At 46.2% G+C, this 23022-nt stretch overlaps 1 pseudogene; it reads left to right on the top strand.

Moving 5' to 3' along the window:
- The window catches only part of LOC136480466 (disease resistance protein Pik-2-like), a 45394-nt pseudogene extending 41476 nt beyond the window's left edge, over positions 1–3918 (top strand).
- The last annotated feature ends 19104 nt before the right edge of the window (positions 3919–23022 follow it).

Raw genomic sequence — 23022 nt, 5'->3', positions numbered from 1 at the left:
CTATGTATCATGCTGAAGCACCAAGTGAAGTGTTCATCTACGAACACACTGTTAGGCGACGGTCGACCTAAAAATCAACTAGGCTGATCTTTGGCCTGTCTCTACAAAGCGATCTAGCTCCTTGCAGGTGTGGTGACCTAATTAGTGTCAACAAGAACATCATAAGGAAAGTATCTTTTCCTTTTCTTTGAAATATCAATGAACCAATGGTTTCCATCTGATCAATATTTGAAGATATCATAAGCATTTACTGGTACAAATGACCAAGTGAGGTCAACACTTATAGAAACATGAATAAAAGAACTAAAGTGCATATCCGGTTGCACTGGAGCATGAAACAATTGCCTAGAAAAGGAACTTGAATAAAAGATAGAACAATGGAAAACATGAATCTTTAAATCTTTATGTCGGATATATGGGCCCGAGGGTACCTCAACGCCCATATACCCGATCCATGCTCGCCTATTGGGTCGAAGACGACAAGGAATGAGGCCCACACATGTCGGGTGTATCTACATACTTGGAGACATCCCGAGGATATCCAGCGCCATTGTATCTAGACGATAGGATAGGATCATTCGGTTAGGCTTTCCATCCAACAAACTAGAAAACACATATAGCCGATTCATATCTATTGTAACCCTATCCTCCGGATTATATAAGTAGGGGTAGGGTCCGTCGATCGGGATCCCATCTTCTACATTCTAGCGCATAGCTACAATCAGCAACCTCTGTAACCGAGCATACGAATATAGTGATGTACTTCAAACTGGACGTAGGGCACCATGTGCCTTAACCAGTATAACCCTTGTGTCTTATGTGCTACCCATCTGATTCATCTTACGCGAATACGCTGATAGGTATTGCCTGAGTAAAAACTTCTGACACTTTGACAAGCAATGGTGTCATTAAATTTGAACCGAACCAACATATGAAAATAACATTGAACAAGTTGAGGAATCAACCAACATGCCAGCTATGCTATCACACAAGTTTGTTATGCACTTGCCTCGACAAGAGCTCAGTTTTAGATACTCACCAGGCCGAACTCTTGACCCATGGGACAAACCTACACTTAGGAACTATTCCATGATGAGTACTGAATCTATATCATCGATCTTGAACTATTATATGGATCAATGATGAGAAATTTTTCATAATCGGCTAAACTACACCAAACAACAAAATTATTTTGGTGAATTCTCCAAAACCCTTAATCAGATGGGATGGGAACAAAACCTTTGTGTTTTAGAAACATATTGATGAGGCCTAAATATTTTGTGTAGGATATCGTTGAGATTTTTGAACAAGTTAACTCTACAAACTCATTGAATAAATCAGCCTATTTATCCTGAAATCAAAATTGGTCTACCAATGATTGAGTCAGCTCCAATATGAAATTCATACATGCAAGGACTAATTTGGAGCTCAAATCTAAGAACTAGTTTTGTGACACTCCAAACCAAAGAGTTGGCACCTTGAGAGATTCAGTGCAAGGATAACTGCGAAAGCTTCGTAATTAAGTATGGTGACAGTGGCCAAAATTGTTCCGTGAGCTGAGAATCATATAGTCCAGTTCTGATGTTATAACACAAGGGAGTTTGACTAGGCATGTGCTCATGTGGCTTGGGGGTTCATTTCAATAAAGCCAGCTTACATACGCTAGGTAGAGGTGTGTGGGCGAGAGGCTATAAGAATGATGAAGAAATAGGCTGCGTTAATATAGCATTTGCAATTGAAGTATTATAGCATAGCAAGTCTTTCCGTGCTTCCATGGGCCTACTTGATAGTTCTAGTAGTAACTGAGGAGGCAGAGACCTAAGTAGATTTTACTTTGGTGTACGTACTGAAATACATAAATTGTTTCATTTGAAATAAAAAATACTTAAACTGTACCAATATCAGGTATTTGGGAAGACTAAAGATTTGTTTGAGAAGTATCACGACTTGGTCCAAGAAGAAAAACAAATCCTAAAGAAGTGTGATGGACTTCCACTTGCAATAGCTGCCATAGGTGGCTTACTTGGCAAGCCGACCAAAGGCAGTAGAAGAGTGGAGAATGTTGAATGAGAATATCAGAGCTGAGTTAGAGATGAATCCAGAGCTTGGGATAATAAGAGCTGTGCTTGAGAAAAGCTATGATGGTTTACCCTACCATCTCAAGTCTTGTTTCTTATATCTGTCCATATTTCCTGAAGACCAGACCATTAGTCGAAGGCGTTTGGTGCGTCGGTGGATAGCAGAAGGTTACTCATCTGAGGCACATGGGAAGTCTGCCAGTCAAATAGCTGATGACTACTTCGTGGAACTCAAGAACAGAAGCATGATTTTACCATCTCAGCAATCAGTTTACAGCAGGAAATCAATAGACTCTTGCAAAGTGCACGATCTCATCCGTGACATTGCCATCTCAAAGTCAATGGAGGAAAACCTTGTCTTCACACTGAAAGAAGGCTGCAGCATGAATATCCATGGCCCAATACGCCATCTTGCTGTAAGTACCAACTGGAAGGGAGATAAGAGTGAATTCGAGGGCATAGTGGACATGTCCCGAATACGATCGCTGTCTCTGTTTGGGAAGTGGAAGCCATTTTTCATTTGAGAAGATGAAATTTCTACGAGTGCTCGACTTGGAAGGGACTAATAGGGATTTAAAATATCATCACCTTGATCAGATTTGGAAGCTTATTCACCTAAAATACCTTTCTCTACGTGGATGCATTGGTATTTATCTACTGTCAGATTCATTGGGCAACCTAAGGCAACTCCAAACGCTAGACGTCAGAGATACATGGGTAAAGGCTCTGCCAAAAACCATCATCAAACTTCGGAGGCTACAGTACATCCATGCTGGATGGAAAACAGATTACGTAAAGGAGGAAACTGATAGTTTAATGAAGAGGTGTCTTCTGGGGGCGGGTGCTTGTGCAACTTGTTGCCTACCTATTCTTTCGGGCATTGGTGGCCCCGGCTGTAAGGCCCTTACCAGGCGTGATGCATGCACTTTCGCTTGCTGCCTGGCATTTCCTGCAGACATGACGGGAGCACTTGATGAAAGAGGTGCTATGGTGCCAAGGGGGATCAGAAATCTTAAAGATTTGCACACACTATCTGAAGTGAATGTCAGAAGGGGCGGAAATAACGTTCTACGGGGCATCGGAATGCTCACAGCATTGTGCAAGTTAGGAGTGAGCGGCATCAACAAGAAGAATGGTCGCGCGTTTTGCTCGGCCACTTCCAATCTCAGCAGGCTGGAATCACTGTCGGTGAGTTCAGCAGGAAAGCCAGGTTTGTGTGGTTGCTTGGATTGAGATATCCTCACCTCCGAAAAACCTGCAGAGCCTCAAGCTGTACGGCAATCTGGAAAAGTTGCCGGTATGGATAAAGGAGCTTCAGCATCTGGTGAAGTTGAAACTAGTAGGCACTTGGCTATTGGAGCACGATGCTACTATGGAATTCCTTGGGAAACTACCGAAGCTAGAAATTTTAGTTCTGCTTGGCAACTGGTCGTCGTTTCAGTGTGAAGAACTTGATTTCAAATCTCCGCAGGGCGGAATAGCATTCGGAAGCCTCAGGATGCTTACCCTTCAAGTGGAAAGCAACATCAAATCGGTGAAATTTGAGGAAGGAGCAATGCCCAAACTGGAGCGGCTGCAGGTCACGGGGGAAGTAAACAATGAAATTGATTTTTCTGGGCTAGGATTTCTCCCAAGCATCAAGGAGGTCCAGCTCAGAGTTTCCTTTAATGTGGGTGGGGAAACGAAGCAAAGGCGCAAGAAAACATTAAATGAAGACGAGCAAAGGCGCAAGAAAACATTAAATGAAGAGGAACAAAGGCGCAAGAAAGGTGAGCTCAAGAAGAAGATCCAGGAACAGCTAGCTGAGAATACAAACGAAGCCGTTGTGACAATGGACTGAGTACGGTGGACTGAGTGAGTCTCGGACAGGTATGTACGTTTGCCATTTTTGCGCGACTCTTTGATAGATACACAGGAATTTATCAAAGTCCTTTCGGCAATTAAGAAATGCTTTATGCAGGCACGCAGCCAGCGGTGCGGCTAGGGGGGCTCCAGCCCCCCCCTACCGCTCGCGAGCAAGCGAAGCCCCGTAGAGCCGTTGTCTGAAATTTTAGCTGTAGATGTATAGGTAGGAGGAGCTGAGATTTGCTGAACCTCTTTTTTTGCTAATTACCGTTGTTTAGCCCCTCCTAAATTTTTTTCTACCTTCGTCCCTGGCTTTATGGTACCTACGTGTCTTTCGCAGATACAGGTTCAGATGATCACCCGTCAGAGGCTGAAGAAGATCAGCAGGCTGCCTGGGAGCAACTGCCAGGTGGGTCCAAGTCCAATATGGTGGGTGCGTACCAGTGCCCGTGCCTCCATTCCCTTGTGCTTTGGTGTGCGTTTGTGTTTCAACTATTTGTGCGTTTGTGTTTCAATTATTTGTCCTACGTGTGTTATTTATTTCATTATTTGTGTGTTTGAGTGCTTCAATTCAATTGTTTGGTTGTACGTGTGACGTGTCTGTGCCTCCGGGTGGTTATTATATATGAATGCCCCCTTCATCCTGTTTCTACTTGCTTTCATCTGTTTCTGAAGATATGAAGATGTTGTTACAGTGTTACGTGACAAGAATCCACTCAGTGGCATTATTTATATGGCCAGTTCAAATACTTGTTTAGAAGTGGCCAAAGTTTATTTCCTTTTGTATGTCGACATACACATGCGCTTTATCATGGTTTCCATTTTCTGTTTGGTGAGAACTATATTGATAGATTTTGGAGATGATGTTAATTAGCTGCAATTTATAAAACTAGAGTTAGCTCATGAGATGAATCATGAATGGAACGGAAGTACAGAACGGAACAGTGGGCTTCACGCTAGCGAGCCACGGAGCCCCCAAGCTAGTAGTGGTGGGCCTAGTGATTTCAGTTGCCAAGGAACCGAGACTTTGGGAGCCCAATGCGGTGCTACTAGTTGGTACGCGCAGAGAAAAAAAAACAACCCAAATGCTTCAGCTCGCACACACTAAACGACAAAAAAAATTATAAATGAACTCTTGCCACCGCTCCCAGAGATGAAGCAGGTGGCAGTGTCAGGGTTTGGGATTTTGGGGGTTTGAATGCTCTCCACGCTTAGGATGGGCTGCTGCAGAGAGGTTGCTAGAGAGGCAGTGGTGGTGGTCGAGACGACGGCGGGTGACGGGGGCGCCTCCCACCGGGCAGTGGGAGAGGGTGGCTGGGTAGTGTTGGCGGCGTGGGTGTCCACTAAAGATGAAGAAGAAGAAGAAGAAGAAGAAGAAGAAGAAGAAGAGGAGGAGGAGGAGGAGGAGGAGGAGAAGCTTGGGATTAGCAAGACGGTGGTGGATGGCAGAGGCGGTGGAGCGCTGCTAGAGCCTGGCAAGTGGTGGAGGCGGGGTGCTCGCGCCGGATCTAGAGTAGAAGCTCATGTTAGGGGTGGCCGTGGTCGAGGGCGGCGGTGGAGGTGACGTCCACAGCACCAGGGCCGGGCAGGATGAGCCAGCTGCAGGGGAATGTGAGGAAGAAGAAGAAGAAGAAGAAGAGAGAGAGAGAGAGAGAAAATGTACTGGCGGGGTGTACTCCTCGTGCGCGTGCGTCTGCTAGTAGAGTCCAAAAAACAAGAGCCTTTTACCTGTGTGTCATTATAAAATATTACAATTTTCTACAAGCTACTAAAAAGTTCGAGCGGTTATAGATGCCATTGTCTGAAATAGTTTTGCCCTTTACACCATTCTATCCACCTTCCGTTGGTTTTTCACCGTTTGCTAGCCCTGACATGTGGGTCTGGCCAATGAAGATATCCAAAATGCCCCCTCTCTCTCAATCCCTTTGCACGTCCGCGCCCATCTCGATGCTGGCTGTGTTCCTCGCGTCGTGGCTCCGGGCCGCCGCTCTCGCTGCTGCCCTCCCACACACTGAGCTTGCCTGCGCCGCCCATGGTGCCAGGGCCAGAGCTCGCGCGCACCGTTGGCGGTGACCAGAGCGCCGCAGGGCCGGAGCTCTCCTCCTCGCTTCACCTCCACGCGCTGGCAGCTCCACGGTGAGGACCGGCTGCGGCAGCTCTGTAAGGAAAATGGACCCTTGGCCCATTTACTTTGGATTTTGGTGTTTGATGACCAACACAACCAAATTGGACTAATGAATTTGCAAGTGTTTGTTTTGTAGTCCAATAGGGTGCAAGACGTGACTTGGACGAAGGCGACGGGATGATCCGATGATCAACACCTCAAGCAAGACTTTAGAAGCACAAGTGAAGACCCAAGACATCAAGCAAAGTCCAAGTATGAAGATTGGAACCAAGCCGTATGCAAGATCGCGAAGAAACGAGCTCACTGTGGTGGTCGGACGCTGGACCGGACGCTGATAAGTGACTGGACGCTGCGACCGAATGCTGGGTGGAGACTCGGCAGACAGGCGACCGGACGCGAGGACCGGACGCTGGCAGCAACCGACCGGACGCAGGGCATCAGCGTCCGATCGAGTACAGAGAGGTTCTAGGCGCGAGAAACTGTGACCGGACGCATCTGGTGGCAGGCGACCGGACGCTGGCAGCGTCCGATCAGTAGTTCGCGGCTGCAACGGCCAGGACGACCGGACACGTCCGGTCAGGACGATTCAGCGTCCGGTCAGTAGCAGAATTGCGGGAGTTCGACCCCAACGGCTACTTTCTCAGTGGGGCTTATAAATACAACCCCCAACCGGCCATTTGAGAAGTGTGGAGCTGAGGAAACATACCAAGGGTGTTGATACACCATTTTAGTGATCTCCACTTGCATAGTGCTTAGTGTTTCATCAGGGGATTAGCGTAGGTGCTTTGCGAAGTGCTTAGGTTGATTAGACCACCGCTTATGCGCTTGCTCTAGGTGTATGCCTAGTGTTTAGTGAGGTTTGCATACCTCTTGCCACCCCATGCTTGCGAGCACAAGAGTTGTACATCGGAGGGGCTTGAAGTCTTGCGAGATCGCACCAACCGCGTTTGTGGTGCGGCCGCCACCGTGTACTGAAGGGAACAAGGCCCGCGGTGTTTCAGCCGAAAGCTTGATAGTGAAGACAGCGGGGAGCATCCGGGAGAGGCTTGCCGGAAGGCACGTTGGAGACCCACTTGCACGTGGGGAAGGTCCGAGGCTATCCACGGAGTTACCCGATCGGGAGCTTGGCCCTTGTGAGGGATTCCTTGCGAGGGGCTCCAACGAGGACTAGGGGGAAGCTTGCACGCTTCTCGATACCTCGATAAAAATACCGGAGTCGTCGACGGGAGTTTGCATATCTCTACCTTGCTCTTTAGCTTCCGCATTTACATTGATTACTTTACTACGTTTGCGGTAGAGATAGCAACACACTAGCAAAACCGTAGTTGCACATTTAGATAGTTTATCTTTTGCATAGGTTTTGCTAAGGTTAGAAGAAGAGGCCATAGTTTAGAGTTAGAATATTTAAATTGCCTAATTCACCCCCCCCCCTCTTAGGCGTCACGATCCCTTCAATTGGTATCAGAGCCGGTTGGCTCATATTTGGACCTTTGGCTTAACCGCCGTTGAGCCAACGCTATTTTAGAGTGGTTGGGATGGATACCGCTAGGCCTCCACAATTTGATGGCACTAACTTCCTTTATTATAAGGCTAGAATGGCTTGCCACCTTGAGGCGGTTGATTTGGGTGTATGGAGAGTCACTCGTGACGGGATGAAACCCATTAAGAATCCCGAAAAAACCACGAAGAGTGATGAAAAAGAATTGCATTTCAATGCTAGAGCTAAAAATTACTTGTTTGAACCATTAAGTATGGATGTTTTTAACAAAGTGTTCACTTTAAATACCGCACATGAAATTTGGTTAAAACTCCAAGAGCTCCATGACGGCACAAGTAATGTCCGTGAGCAAAAACATTGTCTAGCTAAGCAAAATTATGATTCCTTTGCTATGAATGATGATGAGCTTGTTCGTGATATGTATTCTCGGTTGAATCTAATTATCAATGAGCTCCATGCTATAGGATTATTAAAGCTAGATGATGCGGACATCGTGAGGAAGATCATCTCCGTGCTACCACAAAAGAAATATGCAAGCATCATCACCATCCTTCACAACATGGAGGACTTGAGCAACATAACCCCGGGCATAGTCATTGGCAAGCTAGTGGCATTTGAAATGTCACGTAAGATGGGTTAAGAAGAAGCTTCTTCATCAAGCAAAGGCAAAGCTCTCGCATGTAGCGAGAAGAAGAAGATGAAGGGCAAGCAAGTTGAGACATGCTCAAGCTCAAGCTCCTCAAGTGAAGATGAAGAAGAAGAAGAAGATGATGATGATGAAGACTCAAGTGAAGATGATCAATCTTCCTCCTCCACCTTCGACCTTGATGAAGAATCAATCAAATTAATCAACAAGGTGGAGAAGATGACCCAAAAGCTCAATGTCAAGGGTGTGCCCATCCAAATCCAAGACCTCGTTTTCACCAATCAAAGAAACGAGCAAAGAAAGAGAGGATGCTATGGATGTGGCGAGGTGGGGCACTTTGTGCAAGTTTGTCCAAACAAGCCCACACCCAAGACAAAGAAGAAGGCATGCAAGAACAAAGCCCTCACATCAATAAGGTCATGGGATGATTCTTCAAGTGAAGAAGACCATCACAAGAGGCGAGGGCGCAAGCACTCATCATCAAGCTCTTCTCGTGTGTGCCTTATGGCACGAGGTAACGAAAGTTCATCCTCTAGTGAGAGTGATAGTGATGATGATATGCCTTCTTATAGTACGATTGTGCAACAAAATCTTAAATATGCTAAAGTTTGCACTAGTCAACAAAAGAAGATCAAAAATTTAAAAGAAGAGCTAGGTAATTCACAAAAAGCATACAAAAATTTGCTTGAACAATATGAGAACTTTGCAAATCTCAATGTTGAACTATCTACTAAAATTGAGCAACTTGAGGCTAGTGCAACAACAAATGAATGCACAATTAATGATAAGCAACTTGCAAAGAAAAATGAAAAATTAAAAGAAAAGTTAGCTAGCTCACAAAATGATTATCAAAGTTTGCTTGCTAAAATGGAAATCATGTGCAAACATTGTGATGAGCTAACAAATAAAGTTACAAATCTTGAGGCCATCAAAAATACCCCCACCAAGGCATCTAAAAGAAATGACAATTAAAAAGGATGCCTCTACTTCTTGCAATGATTTATGTTTAGACTTACCCTTGTGCAACCAAGCTTGTGTTGAGAAAGTGATTGTAGATACATGCACACAAGAGGTTGTAAAGGAGAATGAGCAACTCAAGCAAAAAGTAGCTCGCCTCACCAAGGACTTGACTCAAGTGAAAGGCAAGGCGAAGCAAACCCAACTTCATTAAGATAACACCATCAAGGGAGTGAAGAAGCTTAATGAAGGACAAACCGTGGTTTGTTACGTGTGCCACAAGGAAGGTCACAAGTCCTATGAGTGCAAGGTGAAGAATGGAGGAGGAGAAAAGAAGAAAGAGAAAAAGCAAACAAGCAAGCTCTCCAACACCTACACCAACAAGGTGGACAAGAAGGCCTCCACACCTTATCTCTTAAAGAAGAAGAAGAAGAAGAAGAATGACAAGGTGGTGGCCATCAAGGTGAACAAGCAAGCCAACAATGGGGTCAAACGCTTTTGGGTGCCAAAGGAAATCATCTCCAACATGAAAAGCACCAAGAAGGTTTGGATCCCGAAAGGGAAGTGAGAAGTCCATCGGACTACGGGGAATTTGGAGACTTGGCAAAGTATGGGTGCATTTCATGGGGTGCATCATGATGGACAAAGTCATTGCCAAGTGGGTTAGTGAATACTATGGACCCAAATTCCCCCTTCCCATGTTAGGTAACTAGATTCAATTTACTTCAATTGGTATTAGATTTAAAACTTTCCTACAATTGGTATCTTTTAGCATCTAGTTACTCTTCATGCCTATGTTTGCATTTGAATTCTTATATCTTTTGTCATGCATACACTAGGTATATCATATGGTAAGCTTGCTCGGTTTCATTCTTAACCCTTGGAGCAAACCTACATGGTTCACAATTGTTTAGGAGCATGGCACATAGCTTGTCTTACTATTGTTCATCTAATATGTGCCAAAGTCTAAATTGTAGATAATCTCTCCTGAATATCTACTTTGAAAATGATTCTCACATTCATGAGATGTCACCTTTCAAGTGGTATTTTTTTTATTCTAAAAACAATGTGCATGATTTCTACAAAGTATTCTACATTTGTGTGCACATATTTAGGGGGAAAGATTCTACAACTTGGATACTTAGAGACTAACAATTTTCAAATGGTATCAATTTTTCAAACCTATCACATGTGTAGTAGTCTCATTGTAAGAAAATTGGAGTCCCCGGAGTTAAGCATCATTCTTCAATTGACATCATCATGTTGATCTCATTTCATATTTATATGCTTTCTCCATGCATTATATAGATTAAACTCCCTTGTGCAATAATTTGCCAATTAAGCATATGCTTTGCCTTCCATCATATGTATGCATATATTTAGGGGGAGCTTAGTCTATATAATGTGAGAGTCAAATTTTGTGATCTATTCAATTCTACATACAAAGGATCATAAAGTTTGACCCTCCCTTGTGCTACTAATGTCTTCCTTTTCTATGTTTGATGCCAAAGGGGGAGAATTTGGAGGACCAAAGGCAAGCATTAAGTTAATATCTACAAATGGTAATGGTCCGAGAAAGGGAGGATAGTGGATTATGGATTAGTCTAAGTAATGAGGAGAATTTATAGGAAGCAAGACTTTAATCCATAATGCCACATGGGGACATTTGCAAGGGCAAGCTAGCTCTTTAATTGGTATCATAGTCTTTCAAGTAGTATCTCTTCGCATCATATAACCTTGCCCCTTGCATTGCATCCTAGCAAGTAGATAGTTTTCAAATTCAAATTTTTATTATTTGCTTGCTTTGGCCGTGTTGTCATTAATCACCAAAAAGGGGGGAGATTGTAAGGAAAATGGACCCTTGGCCCATTTACTTTGGATTTTGGTGTTTGATGACCAACACAACCAAATTGGACTAATGAATTTGCAAGTGTTTGTTTTGTAGTCCAATAGGGTGCAAGACGTGACTTGGACGAAGGCGACGTGATGATTCGATGATCAACACCTCAAGCAAGACTTTAGAAGCACAAGTGAAGACCCAAGACATCAAGCAAAGTCCAAGCATGAAGATTGGAACCAAGCCGTATGCAAGATCGCAAACAAACGAGCTCACTGTGGTGGCCGGACGCTGGACCGGACGCTGACAAGCGACCGGACGCTACGACCGAACGCTGGGTGGAGACTCGGCAGACAGGCGACCGGACGCGAGGACCGAACGCTGGCGGCAACCGACCGGACGCAGGGCATCAGCGTCCGATCGAGTATAGAGAGGTTCTAGGCGCGCGAAACTGCGACCGGACGCTAGCAGCGTCCGGTCAGTAGCAGAATTGCAGGAGTTCGACCCCAACGGCTACTTTCTCAGTGGGGCTTATAAATACAACTCCCAATCGGCCATTTGAGAAGTGTGGAGCTGAGGAAACATACCAAGGGTGTTGATACACCATTTTAGTGATCTCCACTTGCATAGTGCTTAGTGTTTCATCAGGTGATTAGCGTAGGTGCTTTGTGAAGTGCTTCGGTTGATTAGACCACCGCTTATGCGCTTGCTCTAGGTGTATGCCTAGTGTTTAGTGAGGTTTGCATACCTCTTGCCACCCCGTGCTTGCGAGCACAAGAGTTGTACATCGGAGGGGCTTGAAGTCTTGCGAGATCGCACCAACCGCGTTTGTGGTGCGGCCGCCACCGTGTACCGAAGGGAACAAGGCCCGCGGCGTTTCGGCCGAAAGCTTGATAGTGAAGACGGCGGGGAGCATCCGGGAGAGGCTTGCCGGAAGGCACGTCGGAGACCCACTTGCGCGTGGGGAAGGCCCGAGGCTATCCACGGAGTTACCCGACCGGGAGCTTGGCCCATGCGAGGGATTCCTTGCGAGGGGCTCAAACGAGGACTAGGGGGAAGCTTGCGCGCTTCTCGATACCTCGGTAAAAATACCGGAGTCGTCGACGGGAGTTTGCATATCTCTACCTTGCTCTTTAGCTTCCGCATTTACATTGATTACTTTACTACGTTTGCGGTAGAGATAGCAACACACTAGCAAAACTGTGGTTGCACATTTAGATAGTTTATCTTTTGCATAGGTTATGCTAAGGTTAGAAGAAGAGGCCATAGTTTAGAGTTAGAAAATTTAAGTTGCCTAATTCACCCCCCCCCCCCCCTCTTAGGCGTCACGGTCCCTTCAAGCTCCACGTGCGCCGCCTCCAAGCTCTCGCCGCTGCTGCAAACGGCGCAGCTACGGGCTGCCCGTCCCATGTCCGCGTACGCCGCTTGCCTGTACGTGGCCATGCGCGGCGGCCCGTTTTCTGCCACGTCACCTTGCGGCGGCCCGCAGTCCTGCCGCGTAAGTCTGGCGTTAGCGTGCGCGGCAATCGGGAGCGAGTACATGATTAAATAATTTGTCAATATGAGAGCCTGCTAGGTTTGGACAGACGTCACTACTGGAGGCGCCCTCTTTGCCGAGGGCCCAGAGCACTCGGCAAAGGCCCAAAAGCCCTCGGCAAAGGCTTTGCTGAGTACCGCCCTCGGCAAAGAGCCCTCGGAAAAAAATTTAACGGCAAAGAGGCTCTTTGCTGAGGGCCATTTGTCGGGCACTCGGCAAATCCTTTTCCGAGTGCCAACGGCGGCACTCGGCAAAGAAAAGCAGCCATCAACGGCGCTGTTCCGTTGACGGCGTCTTTGCCGAGTGCTGACAATTAGGGCACTCGGCAAAGACAATTTTTATTTTTTTTTCAAAAACTCTTTGCCGAGTGCCGCGGCGGCCAGGCACTCGGCAAAGACATTTTTTATTTTTTTTTCAAAAACTCTTTGCCGAGTGCCGCGGCGGTAAGGCACTCGGCAAAGACATTTTTTATTTTATTTTTTAAAAGCTCTTTGCCGAGTGCCTCCCCAGCTTGGCACTCGGCAAAGATTTTTTGCTTTTTTAAAAAAAAAATCTTTGCCGAGTGCAATGTCCTGCCACTCGGCAAAGTTTCCCAGTTTTGCCGAGTGCCATGACCATTGCACTCGGCAAATCAACTAAAATTGCAATTTTTTTTGTTTTTTGCATTCCACTGACACAAACAGTTCAAATATATATCACATGTCACATATATATCACAAACATCACAATAATCACATATATATCACAACGAAACCATTTTCACACATTATATCACAACCACAACTCAAATAACAACATATCGCAACCACAAGTCAAATATCACAACCACAAGTCACAAATTCACAACCATAGTCCATCAAGTCCAAGCACAAGTTACAACCACAAGTGAAGCTCAAGTCCAAGCACATGACGAAGCACAACTCCTCAAAAAGGCAGCCTATGACACGATGGTGAAGCAAAGGCTCCATCATTCGGTGACGCATGAGCGGGGTTATTCGAACCCGCCGACGGAGGCTGCAAAAAGGATAAGAGGTTGCATGTGTGAGATTCATCTAGTAAGTTTCTATGTGAGGCATTGGTGTATGTCATAGCTAGTGCAAGCATCTAGTAAGTTTCTATGTCAAGCATCTAGTAAATTGAGAATGTCAAGCATGGTTGTATGTCATAGCTAGTGCAAGCATCTAGTAAGTTTCTATGTCAAGCATCTAGTAAGTTTCTATGTCAAGCATCTAGTAAGTTTGTATGTCAACCATGGTTGTATGTCAAGGAAGCATCTAGTAAGAGTGAACTTTCATACTTACAGGAGTGGCTGTAGAAGTAGGCGGTGGAGGAGCTGCCAACGGCAAAGGTACACCCCCTTGCTGGACACTCCGCATGAAGGCCTCCATTTCTTGCATCCTCCTCTCCTGGGCCACGAATGCTTCCCTCTGGGCCTGCAGCTACGCGCTCTGAGCCTCGACCACGAGCTTCTGGGCCTGCAGCTCGGCCTACAATACAAACTTCAATGTTTCAGTAATGCAAATGTAACTTAGGTGTGCAAAGATGAACGTACGATGAGTAAAACAGGACGTACCTCGAGAGCGTCGACCCGCTGCAGTGACGGAGTAGGCCGTGGGCGTATGGGCTGGCTAGAGCTCGTGCTCCGTGCTCGGAGCACGTCGAGAGAGGGAACAATGGTGGAGTCGATGGCGCCGTCTGCAATCCATAGCCGCCCATGCTTCTTGCCTCCTCCTAGCCTCATGATGGTCTCTGCATCAATGGGCTCAGTGCGCACATCGTAATCTTCCCCATGGATCTCCCTCACCTTTGAGGTGTACTCTTGGACCTTAGTGTGCACGGTCGGGTCGGAGTACACCTCGCGTGGGGTAGACGGGTCGAAGGAGACAGAGGAAGACGCCCTACCCATGTGGGACATAGCCCACGCAGAGAACTCCGAGACCTCCACGCCCGGGTGTGCAGCCTCCTGTGAGTAAGACGGCAAGATGGTGAGAAATAAGGCAGAACTCAGCGTCAAATAAGATAAAAGAAATCACTTACATATGCTTGTTTGTAGGCGGGGAGGCTGCGGCTGCCTTGATGGTGAGTAGCACCTCGCCTCAGCAGACGCTGGTCCTGCTGCCTTGCGTGGTTCTGAGCGAAGTCGTTGGACAACCACCTGTCCACGATCATCTCCTAGCACACGGAGTGGGATCGGCACCACCAGGGAATCACCTACAAGTCATCGATTATTTGACATAGAAACAGATAAAATTAAACCGACTTAATCTCAAAACGAATCATTATTAATGTTTTTCGTCTACCTCAAGGTACTGGGCCAGAGACAGCTCCACCTATCTTGCATCAGGCTTGCTGATGGACTGCTTCAACACCACGGCGTAGTAGTCTCTGTGGGCCTGCACGCGCGCCTCGTGGTGCATGTCGGTGATGTACTTCCTACAGGCAGCGGCAGCCGCCTGATCCGCCTGGGCCTCAAGTCCTTCTTCCGGCTTGAAATACCTCTACATACAAAACCGATGTATCCATTCATTATTTCAATAAAAGACTTGCCCAATGAAAATGTTGTGCGAGAGAGACTTACCCAAAACTCCGCCAGTACCCGCTCCTGCTTGTTGCGGTACCTGTCGTCAGGGGCCAATTGGTACCTGTTCCACGTGTAGGCCAGCTCCCGCACGTCCTCGGACACGTTTACAAGGCCGGGGTACCATTTCCTGCACAAAACACCAAGGATGCTCGCGGGGGAGCGTGCAAGAGCACCCGACAAAACCAACCAGGCCCTGCACAAGTGATTAAGAAAATTTATCAGTTTCTCTTTTGATTTCCAACATTATCATATGAAGTAGTTGTGATAACATCTATAGTTACTTACCTCTTTGCCATAGGGCGAATCAGTGCCCGATTGCGAGGAAGCGGAGGCTGAGGGAGGCTCGCGGGACCTCACTGGTAGACAGTCGGGGTAGCGGAACTGTCGCCCTCGGTGGCCTTGCCCTCGGCGGCCTCGTCCTCAGCCGCCTCGTCCTCGGTCTGTCGGACGTCCTCGTCCTCGACCTCGTCCTCGGGCGTGGCCGTCACATGCTCCTCCTCCATCACCTCGTCTGAAGGTGGCGGGGAAGGAGTCCGCTTCCTCCTCCTGACCCTGGTCCTCCTCCTCTAACCTCCTGTGGACGCTACCCCTGACCCCGACCCCTTGTCTGAAACGGGAGGGCGTGGTCTCCCATAAAGGGAGGCCGTCTCATGTCGTGGACGGCTGCTCACCATCACCTGCAATCACAAAGAATGAACAAGACTTATTAGTATATATATTAGAAATAGATTCAAAATAAATAAAGAAAACACAAACTAAAACAAACGTAGTATTATATGTATTAGGAATAATCTTCATGATTAGGATCATAGGTGTCGTCATCACTGTCAAAATTGTCCAAATGGGCAACACTATCTGAAGGTTCTATGTTGTCTTCGTCGTCATTGCCTAGCCTTAATCGGTCAAGCATTTCTATGTCCTTGGCATTTTGCACCACATCTCCATCAACCTCGTCATCCTCCATTTCGTTGTCTACTTCCATTTCGATCACTTTGGGTAAGACTATCTCAAACGTGCTTGGTAGCCCATCTTCTTGATAGAACTGTCCATCATATGTGTTTGCGTTGAAGTTGTAATCGTCATCGTTTGGGGCAGGTAGTTTACCGTGTGGAGACACCTGGTGCACAATTGCCCAACCCTTAAGATCCACTTTGTCTTGGTTGGCATATCGCATATAGTACACCTGCATGGCCTGTTGAGCCACAATGTAGACATCTTTTCCTGGATAGACGGAATCTTCTCGAATCTCGACTAGCCCAAGATGAGGGGTCCGTCTCGTTTCTCGAGGATTAAACCAGTGGCATTTGAACACGATAGGTTTATGTTTGTTACCATGAAATGAGAGTTCATAGATTTCCTCAACTCTACCATGATAGTCGAGGCCATCAGTGCCGGGCGTACAAACTCCGCTATTTGTGGTTTTCCGTTTGGGCCGAGTCTGCTCATATCTTGTTGTGTGGAAGCGATATCTGTTCACGTCATAACCGGTAAATGACTGCACCCTAATGTCATAGCCGCCTGCAACCTGTCTCAACTCCTCACTCATGGACGAGTCAGTCTAGGCCTGCAAGCTCAAGCATGATAGGTCGTTATATTAATCGAACGAATGAGAAACTTGGAATATGGAACGTGGGAGCTAAATTGGACATTACCTTTTGTTTGAACCAAGAAATGAAATCAGGCCTCCCAGCACCCGCACCCTGAGAAAGAAGGATGTCATGTTCCTGTGAGGTAGGATCCCTTGATTGATGCCAGGACTCACGAACAAATTCCCTGTCCGAACGAGAATCAGTGGGGTTGCATGAAGAATATTTAGGGCGTATTGAAACAAGTTCGTTGAGAACTTACTCGACGAACGGCTGCACCTAGGGAAGGTTGGTCAACACATATAGCATGACACTTCGCCACTCTTCATTTCCCAATATCTTATTGGTCGATCCACTTGCGCTGCCGAGTTGGCCTTGGAACAGGCTTTGGGTACATTCATTTTCGCCAACATTATAACGAGGGAGTGGATTATGATTGCTAGGAAGTTTTGGCTTGTAGTATAGTGTTGTGAAGTTTGCCACCTCCTCTCTTAGACTTGCCTCTGCAATGGAAGCCTCAATTCTGGCTTTATTTGTACATTTCTTGCGAAGAGTCTTTAGACATCTCTCGATTGGATAGCACCACCGGGCTTGCACGGGCCCCCCCAAATGTGCCTTGGACGGGAGGTGCACAATCAGATGCTGCATGGGCAAGAAGAAGCCGGGTGGAAAGATCTTCTCCAGCTTACAGAGCAACATAGGTGCCGCTTTTTCCAAGTCCTGAGCGATGGTCCAAGATATCAATTTGGCACAAAGCTGACGAAAGAAAAAGCTCAACTCTACCAGCACTTGCCAGACATGGTCAGGGACATAGCCTCGAACCATCACCGGAAGAAGCCGCTCAATCCATATGTGGTAGTCATGACTCTTCATCCCGTTGACTCGTAAAGTGCCTAAGTTCACTCCCCTGCTCAGATTCGCTGTATATCCATCTAGGAACATTAATGTCTTGATCCATTTTAGTACTTCCCTCCTTTGATTGGGTTCCAAGACGAAATCGACATTAGGTCTTTTCCATTGTTTGTTTCGGCCACTAGGAGACCGCATCTCTTGCTTCGGTCTATCACACAACGTCGCTAGGTCCACTCTAGCCTTAACGTTGTCCTTAGACTTGTCAGTGTTCATGAGAGTTCCCCAAAGTGCCTCGGCGATATTCTTTTCGGTGTGCATTACATCAATGTTATGTGGCAGAAGAAGGTCATTGAAATAGGGGAGCCTCGTCAAGCTGGACTTATGAGTCCACATATGTTCCTCACCATATCCCACAAAACCACCTCCTTCATTGGGCACGAGAGCATCTATCTGAGCACGCACCTCAGCACCACTCTTCATGCATGGTTTAGGGTCTATCACTGCAACACCTTTCGTAAAGTTCTTGATGTCTTGTCTGAATGGATGGTTAGAAGGGAGGAATTGACGATGCCTGTCGAACGATGAATACTTGCCACCCTTCTTCAACCAAATGAACCTCATAGCTTCCTTGCATATTGGGCACGGGAACTTCCCGTGGACACACCAGGTGGTGAATAACCCATACGCCAGGAAGTCATGCAGGGAGTAGTGGTACCAAACATGCATCTTGAAGGATGATTTTGTAGCTCGGTCGTATGTCCATACCCCCTTCTCCCAAGCGTCGATCAATTCATCAATCATAGGCTCCATGTACACACCCATATTACTCCCCGGGTGTCCAGGACTTATCAATGACAAGAAGACGTTATGCCGTTGAAAGGAGATGCCGGGGGGGAGATTCAGGGGGATAACAAACACGGGCCAACATGTGTATGGGGCAGACAACTGTCCATAAGGATTGAACCCATCTGTTGCCAGCGCGACACGTACATTACGAGCCTCAGCTGCTTTGTCAGGATGTTTGTCATTAAAGTACGTCCATGCTTCGGCATCGGACGGATGCACCATCGTCCATGGCTTGTACCGTACACCTTCTTTATGCCATGTCATCTGTTTCATGGATTCCTCGGTCATGAAAAGCCGTTGGATCCTCGGCACAAACGGAAGGTGCCGTAGGACTTTCGCGGGGATCGTAAGCTGCCTCTTCTGGCCATCTCCAGATTGTACCTCTAGGTACCTTGAGGATTTACACTTTGGACAGTACTTTGCATCCTAGTGATCTTTCCTAAATAAGACGCACCCCTTCGGACAAACATGTATCTTGTCATATGGCATCTTAAGCATACGAAGTAGTTTCTGTGACTCGTGCAAGTTCTTCGGCGGAATGTGCTTCTCCGGTAGCATGCTGCCAAACACGGCCAACATCTTATCAAAGCCTTCGTGACTCAGATTTAACTCGGCCTTCAACCCCATAACACGTCCAATGGCATCCAGCTGAGAAACCATTGTACTCTCATGAAGGGGTTTCTGTGCCGAGTTCAACATTTCGTAGAAGGCCTTAGCGGCTTCCTCCATCTCCTCCTTCTCACGTCCTTCTGCGAAGTGAGCTTGGTGAGTGTCATCTAGCATGTCTGCTATTCCGGCATCATCATCAAAAGCCTCGAGGCGTGGTCTCACCACCTCCGCTCTTATACGATCTGCTTCACCATGGTGGATCCACCAGTGGTAGCCAGCCGTATAACCATTCTACACAAGATGTTTACCCATGGTCACCTTGTCTACCCTTCTGTTGTTGTCACATTTGCTACAGGGACACCAAAGTTTAGAATGTCCTTTAGCTACACCCGAGCTCCATGCATGTTCCAATAAAGCATCTGTCCCATTCACCCACTCAATGTCAAAGTCACTCCTGCTTCTCCGGCCCGTGTACATCCACTGACGGTCTTCCATCCTTCCACATATACAGCACATAGTAATGTAACCATCAATTGCATCTACGCGGTGTTCCTACTCTCTAATAGGTGAGGATAGGTCCTAATCCCACCTGCGGATGCGTAGATAAGGTTAGTTTCCATGCTCCGCTCCCTATCCGAGATAGAATTTCGGCAGCACCTCCCCGCCGTTCTCCCGATACACGTCCTGCAAGGGAGAGTGTGTATCCCGAGAACAACAAGGAGGTGATGCCGAAAGTCTGCCTCGGACTGGAGCGGACCATGGAAACTAACCTCATCTACGCATCCGCGGGCTGTCCAAAAAATATGGACAATCCGAAACAGATACGGTCGCAGATATGCAAAGATCCGCATACCTCCGACCGTATCTGTTTCGGACGGGAGACGCCTAACTGGGTTACGCGACCTACGACCATGATACGGATAGAGGGGTTATACCTAAGGTGCCGGTGAGGTTAGGCTAGCGGGGCGGTGTCGAGTCGGTGCAGTGGCGAGGCGACGCGGTGTAGGCAGACCCGCAACGCCCACGAAGATGATCGGGGTCCTCTGGTCCCCTCCGACGGATCCTCTGCAATATAAAAAGGCAACAGGTTAGTATTTGTTAAAAAATTCGGCAGCACCTCCCCTGCACGGTGAGGTTTCCATAACCTGCAAAAAAGAACGCCACGAAGGCCGACATTCACAATGGCACGAAGGCCGACAACGATGGGCAGCTGTAGCACTCGCACTAGCAGCAGGTCCACAACTGATGTCACTGGACAGCATACAGTTCGATAGAGCAGCTGTTCTGCAGTATGTGCAAAATGCCTTCACCAAATATACCAGGAAAGACTACATAATGTTTGCCTACAACTCTGGTGGCCATTTGGTCGTTGTGATAGTCATTCAAAAGTGGAATAAGGTCATATACCTTGATTCCAACAGATCTGGAAACCATGATTTCAGCATGTTAAAATTGTTGATTGACGAGTGAGTTCTTTGCTAGCCTACTATTGACTTATTTCATAAATGCCAATGTCATTGAACGAACATAAGAAGCCATATATGTGTGCTGCACTCTTCCATGTAGGGCTTTTGCAACACACACAAGCAAGACGAAAGACAAACCAAAGCCATTGACACACGCTGCTAAATATGCTGTAAGTGCTTCCAAAAATAAAATTCAGTATTGTGCCTCTAGTATATTCAGCATTGTGTTCAACTTCCATTTTCAAATAATTGTGTGTATTCACATCTAATTGATTAAGTGTATTATGTTCTATATATATTTGTTGCAGTGCAACCAACAATCTATTACCGGCAACAGATCTGGCTTCTATGCTGCACACCACTTGATTTTAGCCATGGGACAGACAAACTTGGAATGGCCTGAGGTATTCATATCTAATTAATTAAGTGTACATGTGCTCATGTGATAAAAAAACGTAAATCAAACCTTGTTGCAGCCTTTATCTCATGCTTATTAAGATCACATATGAACTAAACACGAGTATTGTCACCAATAGATTCATCTTTGGATGTCTTAATGTAAAAGACTGCACCACTGCAGATAACACACATAAGAAATGCTTTAATACCTCCTAAATATGTATTCATCTTTGGATGTGTTGATGCAAAAATCTGCACAACTGTAGATTAAAAATATATATAAATGACTTTGATGCTTCTCTGCCAAATGGAAGCCTGTCACCTGTGTGTCTGCGTTAATTAAGCCCTTGTCGTGCAGCGGTCAGTACATACCATGGCTGACGAATCATATGGATCTCTATATATACTAGCAGGCTTTCTTGGAAAAGTTCACCTTTAAATTTATACATATGATTTTTGTTGCTAGCCTATACCTGCACCGCCAAGTAGCGCAGAGAGAGGAGAGAAGAGGAGAAAAAATAGGAGGTTTTATTTGTATTGTTGTAGCTTTATGCTTTTGGTTGGGGAGTGATCCGATGAGGGTGGAGGAGCAGCCGAGCAGGTGCCCGCTCTGCCTCTGCTCTGTGCTTCTGCAGTTGCACCTGCTTAAGCTCCAGGTAGTTTAGTATTGGATTAAGAGCATGCAGCTAACTAGCACAATATACATTGTTGGTTTGTTTACTCAGCTCCAGATTATTATTCGTCGTATCTCACAATGAATATATAGGAACAAAACTAGCTCGATGCCCAATATTCGTCATATCTAGATTATATTCTTCTGTTGTGTTCTTATCTCTGAATTTTGCATATATTGTGTCCAAATATAATGGTCCATGGTTGTTTGAGTGTGTGTGACTGTGTCATGTCCTTCAGCATTTTTTTCTTTCAACGCTTGTCTACTAGGCTGTGACAGTCTGAAGGGACATTGGTTTCAGATAAACTACTTTGCCCCCTGGCGCTGTGTGTGTGCATGATTGAGCTCGCTAGCTGTACTACCTGTGCGATGATAGACTTCACAACAGGAGAGCTCCACTGTCAGATTTATATATTTGGCAACGTGCCAATATTAGGGTGCCCCTCATGTTTATCCTGCTGGGAGTGGGAGACGTCAGTTGCATGGTTTTGCTGGTTCCTGCCTGTGCTTAGTTCTATCCACGACGGCTGCTTACTAGGAGTAGACTCTAGCATAGTTTGTCTGTCTGATGAGGGCTGCAGCTGCACCTCCTTATGCTCCAGGTAGTTTAATCATTGGATTAAGAGCATGCAGCTAGCTAACAGATTATTGAACTTTGAAATATTGCAGATAACATTTGCATTTTCTCTTATTGTTTATTTGTTTCCTAGCACTCGGATATAGTTACATGCTTGTCTTAGGCTGACTAAAATAAAACTAAGGAAAATTCTTCAGTGTGGCCATCTAGTTTTTGTGTGGTTCACGAAAACTCTACACTTGTTGATTGTTTGCATGCTGTAAACAGAGCAACTGTAAATCTATATGCTTCTTCTGTAGCATATCCTGAACTCTACGTAACACTACATCATGTTGCTTTAGCTTGCCATCTGACCCAAGGTGGAAACCTCAGCAATGTTGGTTGTACCACAAGTCTGCAATTAAATCTTAAAGTTTTCCTAGTTTGCATTGGTACTACTATACTATCTATTCAAGTAGAACCCGTCTGTAGCTGTTGTATTCAGACGGTGAGCTCTTGGTGGCATCTTGCAAATGTGTGTGTGATTACTTGCAACTGTTGGGCAACTGACCACAAGTAGCAGTTGCATTTCTGAACTGCTATAGGAATTAGTAAACGTTAAGACATGCTCCAGCGTTTTCAAGACATACGAATGGTTATATTTCCAACGGCAAAGGCACCCGTCGTTCCCTTACCATATCCACCATATGTATATAGGAACAGTCACATGCTACTTAAAAAAATGACGCTCGAACTGATCTTTGTATATCATATCGCAGCTTCAGGTACAAGTAGCCTACTATGGCTGTGTAATGGCACCGACTATGTACCAGCTGTTTACTTAACCACTCTCCGTTCATTCTTCAAAGAACTACATACATATGTTCGGATGTGGACTACTAAGTACCATGCTCAAACTGGTATTCTTGTG

Source organism: Miscanthus floridulus, chromosome 9 (genome assembly GCF_019320115.1).
Source record: "Miscanthus floridulus cultivar M001 chromosome 9, ASM1932011v1, whole genome shotgun sequence".
Classification (NCBI taxonomy): Eukaryota; Viridiplantae; Streptophyta; class Magnoliopsida; order Poales; family Poaceae; genus Miscanthus; species Miscanthus floridulus.
Note: the sequence above shows the minus strand (reverse complement) of the source record. Positions and strands in the feature narration are given on the sequence as shown.